Source organism: Diospyros lotus, chromosome 4 (assembly GCF_014633365.1).
Source record: "Diospyros lotus cultivar Yz01 chromosome 4, ASM1463336v1, whole genome shotgun sequence".
In the NCBI taxonomy this organism is placed as follows: Eukaryota; Viridiplantae; Streptophyta; class Magnoliopsida; order Ericales; family Ebenaceae; genus Diospyros; species Diospyros lotus.
Window position 1 is genome coordinate 21,071,249 of NC_068341.1, and position 10,102 is coordinate 21,081,350.

The following is a 10,102-nucleotide window of genomic DNA, read 5'->3' on the forward strand; positions in this document are numbered from 1 at the left end:
AAATTTAGAAGATATGATGGCAAAGTTTATCAATAGTATAAAGGCAAGAATGCAAATCTTGGAAACTCAAATTGGACAACTTGCCCAACACTTACCTAGCAATACTGAGAAGAATGCAAGGGTGCATTTAAAAGCCATCACTTTAGGAAGTGGAAAAGAACTAGAAAGCAAAGAAAAAGATGAAGAGCATACAAAAGAGGAAGAAAACCAAGAGCTTAAAGCTAAATAAGAGGATTGCGAGTTATCAACGGAGAAAAAAAGGAGTTCTTCTTCTCTTAATTTAAAATCTTACAAACCGTGCCTCTTCTTTTTCCTAAAAGATTTTTAAAAGCTAACTTGGATAAATAATTTGCTAAATTTTTAGAGGTGTTTAAAAAGTTGCATATTAATATCCCTCTTCTTGAAGCTATTTCACAGATGCCAAGTTATGCAAAGGAAAGTTGGAGGAATTTGAGATAGTGAAACTTAATGAAGAATGCTTAACAATTCTATAAAATAAATTGCCTCCAAAACTCAAGGATCCAAGAAACTTTTCTATTCCTTGCACTATTGGTGAAATTAAGTTTGATAAAGTTTTATGTGACCTTGGTGCAAGTATTAATTTGATGCCCTTTTCTATTTTCAGGAAGCTTGGCTTAAAAGAACCAACACCCACCATTGTTTCTCTTCAATTGGCTAATAGAAGTATAGAATACCCAAGGGGAGTAGTGGAAGATGTCTTGCTAAAAGTAGATAAATTTATTTTTCCTGTTGACTTCATTGTTCTAGACATGGAAGAAGATTATGATATGCCCCTAATTTTAGGGAGACATTTTCTTGCTACAGGGAGAGCTTTGATTGATGTCCAACAAGGAATTGCTCAGGAGATCGGCCAGCCCCTAGAATAAGTCTCGGACAACTTTTATTTTCACTCAATGTGTGTTAGTTTTCTTGTTTTGTTGTTTTTCCTTAAGTAATGTCATATGTTATACTTAAGGTTTATGATGAAATGAAATCCTGTAACACCCCACCTTACACGGGCGCGCTAGTGTAAGGGAATCCTCGGGAATCTTTTTTTTTTTTTTTTTCAAGTCCATCACGTGCAGTGCCATAAGAACAATCTTCACATGCGGATAAAACACTGGACACTACGATGGTAGGCGCCCGCGGTGATTTCAAGAACAATCTTCACATGCAGATAAAATCCAGAGAACCCCAGCCTTGCCCGTTTAACTAATCAAGACTAATAATCTTAAAAACTAAACGAAACACATTATAATGCAACGGATACATTAACATCAAAATACTATGGTTCTTACATAGTATTTCCACAACAAAATACGTATTACAAACTACCAAATGATAACAACATTATCATACAACCGTTCATATATATACCATAATAATTACTATTGCCTCAAAATGATACAACAACTATCAAACTAAACACCATTGACCCTTAACTGGCCATGTCTTCACCCTCACAGCAGTTCCTAGTTGGAGCATTGAATGTTCCAGGGGCATAACCTAGGTTAGATGATAAAACATCTAAGTGATGGCATGAAACAGTTTACTGAATGCATGAAAGACATACGAGCATGGCATATACAGATAACGACAACGTGTAACCCGTCTAACTTGAGAAATCTCTCTGACATACTTAACCTCCCGTGGAAAATCCATTCCGCACACCTTTGGGGTTGACCTTGTCGCGACATACTTAATCCTCGAGTGCCCTTCCATGTCACTCGTTCACCTGGATTAACCTTGCCCCATTCTCAAGAAGACCCCATCCCGTCCCCCATGGACATAACAACGACACGAAAATCAATATCCCGATGATATGAAAAATCACACGCCATGCACCGACTCATTTATAAGTAAAAATAGTTAATGCAATATACCACATGTACAATATGCATACGATACCATAAGTACGTAAGAAAAACTCTTATGCATAACACCCTGAGGTCTGGATGGTATAACCACTCACTTGAACTGGTTCAACCACAAGCAATCCCGTCACCCCAACCGGGGAATCAAGGATGTCGAAGATAGTGGGATTTGCCACCATAGTAATGTCAATAGTAGTAGCATCAGGACTAGGGATCAAGAAACAAAATTTGCGATCCCAGAAAGGCGATTGGACAGAATGGAAAGGGTCATGGAGAACCTCCTAACCTATGCAACTAGGGGAGAACCAACTAGACACAAGGATAATGTGCTAGAACAGTATCAAAGGTAATGATCGCCTACGTTTAAGGGAAGATCCAGCAACGATCCCAGCATGGCCGAGTATTGGTTGTAGCAAACGGAGAAGTTGCTTTAACACTTACATTACGATGACCAGTATAAGGTGGACTGTGCCACCTTTATGCTAGAGAAAGAAGCCAAGAGATGGTGGCAAACTACAGAGCGAACTCTGCAGTGATCTCGCTCAAAGCAAGGGTCAAAATCTAGCAAGGCTCCAACAATGAGCTGGGAGGCATTCAAAGAAGCCTTCAATACCAAATACTTTCCTTTAACTTGGAGGCAGGAGAAGAGTTGGGAATTTATGAACCTCAAGCAGACTGGGAAAATGTCAGTAGCCCAGTACAACACCAAATTCACCCAGCTTATTAAGTACATGCCGATGTATGACGCTGATGAATGGAAAAAGGCACAGAAGTTCCTGTCAGGACTGCGAGTGGAATTGCAGCAGGCCTTAAGTACTTGGTTTGATGACTCGTATGAGGAAGCCCTACTAGAGCTCTGATAGCAAAGAGAAATCTCCTATGAGTGAGGTTGATAAATCTGAAGAGACAAAAGGGAGCACGGAACAGAAATCAGGGAATAAAAATCCCCAGAACAGTAAGTGATGCCTCAAATGGAAGAAAAATCACCTGGGGAGAAAATGCTTAGCTTGGACATCAAGTTGTTATTTGTGCGGAGAAGAAGGGAACATAAAGAAAAACTATCCCAAGAGAAAGGAAACGCCTCCAGTGAAAGGCCAAGGGAAGGGTGTGTGTTTCCAGTGTGAGCAATCGGGACACTTCGCTAGGAACTGTCCAAAGAGGCTGGAAGGTTGGGTAGGTGAAAGGATAAGCCAAAAAAGTGGGATAAGCTCATGGGACTTTCCAGGGATGCATCTTCAACCTAACCAAGGAGGATGTGGGGACAAATCCAGCAATCGTTTAAGGTACGCTCTTTATTTTGGAAATCCTTGTACATGCATTGATAGACCCTGGGTCAACGCATTCATTTATGTCACATGCATTGGCTAGGAGTTTGGGAGTAGAATCAATCCTATGGGATTTTTTATGATAATTTCGACACCTATGGGTAAAAATATGAAGTCCTCAAAGATAGTAAAAGGATGCGAAATTAGTTTAAGTAATGTTCGATTTCAGGCTGATCTAATTTTGCTGAAGGTACATGACTTTGACATAATCTTAGGGATGGAATTTTTGTCCAAATATGACGTTAATATAGATTGTCGAAGGAAAATGATGACCATAAGGAAACCCGAAGGAGGGTGGGTCAAATTTTGGGGGCGAGGTAACCCCGAGGTTAGCAAAATGATTTCGGCCATGAAGGCGGTAAAGTTGTTGAGCCGAGGAGCTCATGGATACGTAGCCTATGTTAGGCTAGAATAGAAAGAAGTACCAAAGCTCAATAAGGTACGAGTGGTACGGGAGTATGAGGACGTATTTCCAGAAAAATTGCTAGGACTATTTTGGCCTCAGGAGATCGAGTTCCCAATTGAACTAGTGCCAAGAACCCAACCAATAATAATCCCACTGTACCAAATGGCTTCGGTGGAGATGAAAGAATTAAAGAGTTAACTACAAGACCTGACCGATAAGGGGTTCATTAGGCCAAGCAAGTTGCCATGGGGCACGCTAATTCTGTTTGTAAAGAAGAATGATGGAAGTCTGAGGATGTGCATTGACTATCGCCAATTAAACAAAGCAACGGTTAAGAACAAGTATCCACTCCCAAGGATAAATGAACTGTTTGATCAGCTACAGGGAGCAAAGGTGTTCTCAAAGATTGATTTAAGGTCCAGATACTAGCAGGTAAAGATTAAGCCCGACGATGTTCCAAAGATGGTGTTCCGATCTCGGTACTAGCATTTTGAATATCTAGTAATGCCATTCGGACTTACCAATGCACTAGTTGCATTTATGAACCTCGTGAATTGAGTGTTTAAACCTTATTTGGATAAGTTTGTGATTGTGTTCATTGAACATTCTAGTGTACTCCCCAGATGAGAATGTTCACGAGGAATGAGGAACACTTGAGGATAATATTGAAGACCCTCAAAGAACATAAATTGTATGCCAAGTTCTTTAAGTGTGAGTTTTGGTTTTCCCAAGTGGCATTTCTGGGACATGTGATATCAGCCGAAGGGATTGCGATAGATTAAGCCAAGGTCGAGGCAGTTTAGGGATGGAAACGGCCAACCAACACGATAGAGATATAAAGTTTTCTAGGGTTGACAGGCTACTATACAAGGTTTGTGGACAGATTTTCAAAGTTAGCCACACCCCTAACAAAACTTTTGCAGAAGGAAGTCAACTATGAGTGGATGATCAGATGACCAGATGCGAGAAAAGTTTTCAAGAACTTAAAGCTAGGCCTGGAGGATTCATTATGTATTTGGATGCCTCAAAGATAAGCTTGGGCTATGTGTTAAAATTTGAAGATCAGCGGTTGACTAAAACTACAAAGTGGATACCGAAGTGGAAAATAGTGCAAGAAGAAAAGAAGCGAAAATAAGAGGAAGATGCAAGACAGGTTGAAATTGATATTTTACTCTTGAGTAATAAAATGGCTTTGATAATGACTATATGAAAATCAATATATGAAAATCAATCTAGGTGGATTATATGAATGAGAAAATGAATTTTTAGTATATAAGTCTTAAAGCAAGATATGAAATCCTATAGAGGAAATATTGAGTATGGCTTGTTGAGAGAGATTTGTTTCAAAATATACTTTTGATAATCTCAACTTGCTTTCAAAATAATCAAAATGAGCTTTCAAAATAATCAAAATGAGGATTCAAAAGAATCAAATGAGGATTTGATAAATTTTCAATCTTTTCAAAAGGATAGTCGACTATGTTTTTCATTCTGTTGACTATGCCTGAAAATAGTCGACTATTCTGTTTGATCTGTCGACTATTCAAGTCATCTGTCGACTATTTTAGCATCTGTCGACTATCGAGTAAGGATAGTCGACTATGCCTTTTGGTCTGTCGACTATTTTTGTTCATAAGTTTCAAAATTTTCTTCACATTTTTACATCTGTCGACTATTGGAATGTGTCTGTCGACTATTGAAAATTTGTGTTATAAGATAGTCGACTATTCGTTTTGTCTGTCAACTATTTCTTGCTTTACTTGTAAAAATAGTCAACTATGAATTTCTTCTGTCGACTATTTCTTTTTTGCAGAAAGCTCCAACGGCTATTTTTTCAAATCCCAACGACTCCAAACGGCTATATTTCTCTTCAACTTTGTGGGACACTTATATATACATGTCATAGATGATCAAGAGGAGGCTAATGGACGAGAATGAAATTATTTGAGCTTACTGTTATTCTCATTTGTATTTAAAATCGTCTATGCTTTAATTTTCTCTCTTCAAGGCTTCGATCTTCACTTGTAATTATTTACTTCAAGCCTTGTATCATTTTTGAGAGATCATTGTAACTAAGAGTTGTACTCTTAGATTCTCTATTCGATTGTTTATATTTTTCCTAGCAATAGCTAGAGGGCCCATTAAATTGGGAGGTTGTATTTCCTAGCTTGTGTAGCTAGAGGGCCTACTTGTGTAAGTAGGAGGTTTTAGTGAATTGGTTTAAAATCCTTAGTGGGAGCTAAGGTAGTGGATTAGGCTTGGTTTAAGCCGAACCACTATAAATCCTTTGTGTCTTTTATTCTTCTTGCTTTACATTTATCATCTCATATGTTCTATGTTTTAAGTCACTAAAACCTCAATTAGGTCAAAAAGTTTTCAAGTTTCTACCAAGTTTTTAATTATACCAATTCACCCCCCCTCTTGGTGTGTGCCATAGCATCTCCCGTTCTAACAGAAAATATGAAGAAATATGTTCCCTTCCCTCAGAGATTGCAAAAGAAAAATGAAGATAAGAATTTTCTCAAATTTATTGATGTGTTTAAAAAATTGCATATTAACATTCATTTTGCAGATGCATTAGCTTAAATGCCAAGTTATGCAAAGTTCTTGAAGGAAATTCTATCAAAGAAAAGAAGAATAGATGAGAATGAAATAGTGATGCTTATTGAAGAGTGCAACGCCATTATCTAGAACAAGATGCCTCACAAATTGAAAGATCTAGGGAGTTTTACTATATCATGCATTATTGGAAACTGTGAATTTAATAAAGCTCTTTGTGATCTAGATGCTAGCATAAATTTGATGCCATATTCCGTGTTTAAAAAGTTAGGCCTTGGTGAAATTAAGCATACTTATGTTTCCTTGCAACTTGCTGACAAGTCTATTAAACATCTCATAGGAATGATAGAAGATGTCCTTGTTAAAGTTGCTAAATTTATGTTTCCTGTGGATTTTATTGTGCTTGAAATGGAAGAGGATAGGGAAATAACATTGATTTTAAGAAGACCATTCCTTGCAACAGGTAAAGCATTAATTGATCTTGAACAAGGTAAGTTAACTTTGAGAATAGGGTCTGAAGAGGTGAATTTTAATGTTTCTCAGGCTTCTAAAGGATTGAATGATGATAACTCTTGTTTAAGAATTGTTGTTCTAGATCATTGTGTGGATGAATATGTTGATAGTTTTCATGAGCCATTAGATGAAGAACTACTGACCATTGAAAATGGTGACATGCAGGAACTGGAACATGAACAAAACATTGTTATAAAGCCCAATGGAATTGATCGGTTCAATGAAAATGAAAAAAAGGCTTTTAAGCAGCTAAGGAAAGAATCTCGACCTTCTATTGAGGTACCTCCTAAGCTTGAATTAAAATCGTTACCATCACATTTGAGGTATGTATTCCTAGGCAAGTCTTATACTCTTCCTATTATTATTTCTGCACATTTGAGAAAAAAAGAGGAAGAAGAACCTTTGGATGTATTAAGAAGGCATATTAGAGCTTTAGGTTGGTCTATTGTAGATATCAAAGGTATTGGTCCTTCGTTTTGCATGCATAAGATCTTAATGGAAGATAATTTTAAGCCATCTATTGAACATCAAAGAAGATTAAATCCAAACATGCAAGAAGTTGATAGAGCTAAAATTATGAAACAGCTTGATGTTGGAATTATCTATCCTATTTCTAATAGCAATTGGGTGAGTCCAATTCAAGTAGTACCGAAGAAGGGAGGAATGATTGTGGTTAAAAATGAAAACAATGAATTGATTCCTACTAGGACAGTCACAAGGTGATGAGTTTGCATGGATTATAGAAAGTTAAATAACACCACTAGAAAAGATCATTTTCCTCTGCCTTTTATTAATCAAAGGCATATTTCCTATTGCACCTGAAAACCAAGAAAATACTACTTTTACATGTCCATATGGCATATTTGCTTTTAGGAGAATCCCTTTTGGTTTGTGTAATGCACCTGCTACTTTTCAGCGATGTATGATGGTAATTTTTCATGATATGATTGGAAATTTTATTGAAGTCTTTATGGATGATTTTTCAGTCTTTGGTGCTTCTTTTGATAATTGTATGCCTAATCTCTCCAGAGTTTTGCAGCGATGTGAAGACACTAATTTAGTGTTAAATTGGGAAAAGTGTCATTTTATGGTGTAAGAAGGAATTGTGTTGGGTCATAAGGTTTTTGAAAGAGGAATTGAGATGGATAGAGCAAAAGTTGAAGCAATGGAAAAATTACCACCTCTTACCACAATTAAAGGAGTGAGAAGTTTCTTGGGGCATGCAGGGTTCTACAGAAGATTTATAAGAGATTTCTCTAAAATCACTAAGCCTCTTTGTAATTTGTTGATTAAATATATACCATTTGAATTTACTAATGAGTGCTTATTTGCTTTTAACAGGATAAAGGAAGAATTGACTTCAGCACCTATCATGACTTCACCTGATTGGACTCTTCCTTTTGAATTGATGTCTGATGATAGTGACTATACAGTTGGAGTCATATTGGGGCAAAGAAAAGACAAGAAATTGCATGTCATATATTATGCTAGCAGGACCTTAAATGATGTGCAATTGAATTATGCCACCACTGAAAAGGAGCATTTAACTATTGTTTTCACTTTTGATAAATTTAGATCATATCTTATAGGAGCTAAAACAATAATATACACTGATCATTCTGTAATTAAATATTTGTTAGCAAAGAAAGATGCTAAACCAAGGTTGATTAGATGGATTTTATTATTGTAGGAATTTGACTTGGAAATTAAAGATAAAAAGGGAGTTGAAAATTTGGTAGCTGACCATTTGTCAAGACTTGAAAGGGAGAACGCTCATGAAGAGGAAAGTCTACCCATCAATGAATCATTCCCTAATAAACAATTATATGCACTTCTGATTTCATCATCGCCTTGGTATGCTGATAATGTGAATTATTTAGCATGTGGTATTGTTCCTCATGATCTAACTTATCAACAGAAACAAAAATTCTTTTCTGAAGTGAAAAATTATTTTTGGGATGATCCATACTTGTTTAAATATTGCTCTAATCAACTTATCACAAAGCATTGTTCTAGACATTTCTTGTAAGGATCTATTCTTTCTTTCTACTACACCATTTTGTTGGGAGTCCTAGCACAGGAGAAGTTATGATCTATTCCATTTTCTTCACAAAATAGTTTGAAAGATTCATTTTCAAATTCTCCTCCATGATCACTTCTTATTTTTTAAATACAAAAGTCTTTTTCTCTTTGAATTCTTTTACTGAATATTTCAAATGACTTAAACGTTTCATTTTTGGATGCAAGAAAGATAACTCATGTGAATCTAGAATAATTATCTACTATTACCAAAACATATTGTTTACCTCCTAAGCTTAGAGTTCTCATTGGACCAAACAAGTCTAAATGAAGTAATGTTAGAGGTCTAGATGTTGATACTTCATTTATTGGTTTGAATGATACACTAATTTGCTTACCTTTCATGCAAGTGCCACAAATGTGATCTCTTTCAAATTTAAGCTTGGGCAATCCATTTACAAGATCATGCTTTACTAACTTGTTTATTAGGTTCATACTAGCATGCCCTAACCTATTGTGCCACAACTAAGAGTTTTAAGATGAATTTGCAACTAAGCAGTTTTCCATCTTAGATGATTCTGGAAATGTGAGATAGATGTTCCCTACTCTATTTCCTTGTAATTTCATTTCTTTTGTCTTAGAACATATAACTTTACAAGAGCTATCATCAAAGCAAACTTCATAATTTAAATCACACAATTGACTAATACTGATCAAATTATGTTTAAGTCCATCAACAAGAAATATATTTTCTAGTTTAATGTTTTCAAAAGAAATGGAACTCATACCTATGATCTTACCTTGAGAGTTGTCACCATAGAAAACCTTACCTCCATCCTTGAAAACGATGTTGCTGAGAAGATCTTGATCTCCTGTCATGTGCCTTGAGCACCCACTATCAAGGAACCACTTGCTCCTTGAATCATTTGAAACCAATGCAGCCTACACAAGAAATCATTCACGTTGATCCCTTTGGTACCCACATTATCTTGGGTTCATTCTTGTTAGAAGATACTACATCTTTAGGAACCCAAACTTGTTTGAATTTTTGAGGAAAATTTCATATATAACATTTGTTAACTAAATGACCATTTTTTCCACAGTAATGACAGGTAATACCTCTTTTTGAAAACTTTGGTTTGAAGATTGGGTTTCTTTGAATAAACTTTTGGTTTGAGGCTTTAACAAACATTGTTTTACTGGAGCTTGCTTGGAATGGATCAAATCCAATTCCTTGTTTATCTCCAAAATTTCTTTGAGCTCAAGTATCATTTCTAGTTTATTTTTACCTTTAACTAATTTTTCTAAAGATTCCTTCATGTCTTTGTTTTCTTTCAAGAGATTTTCCTTTTCAGTACTTAGACTGTTTCTTTCATTTTCCAACATTCCTATTTTATTTTTTAGAT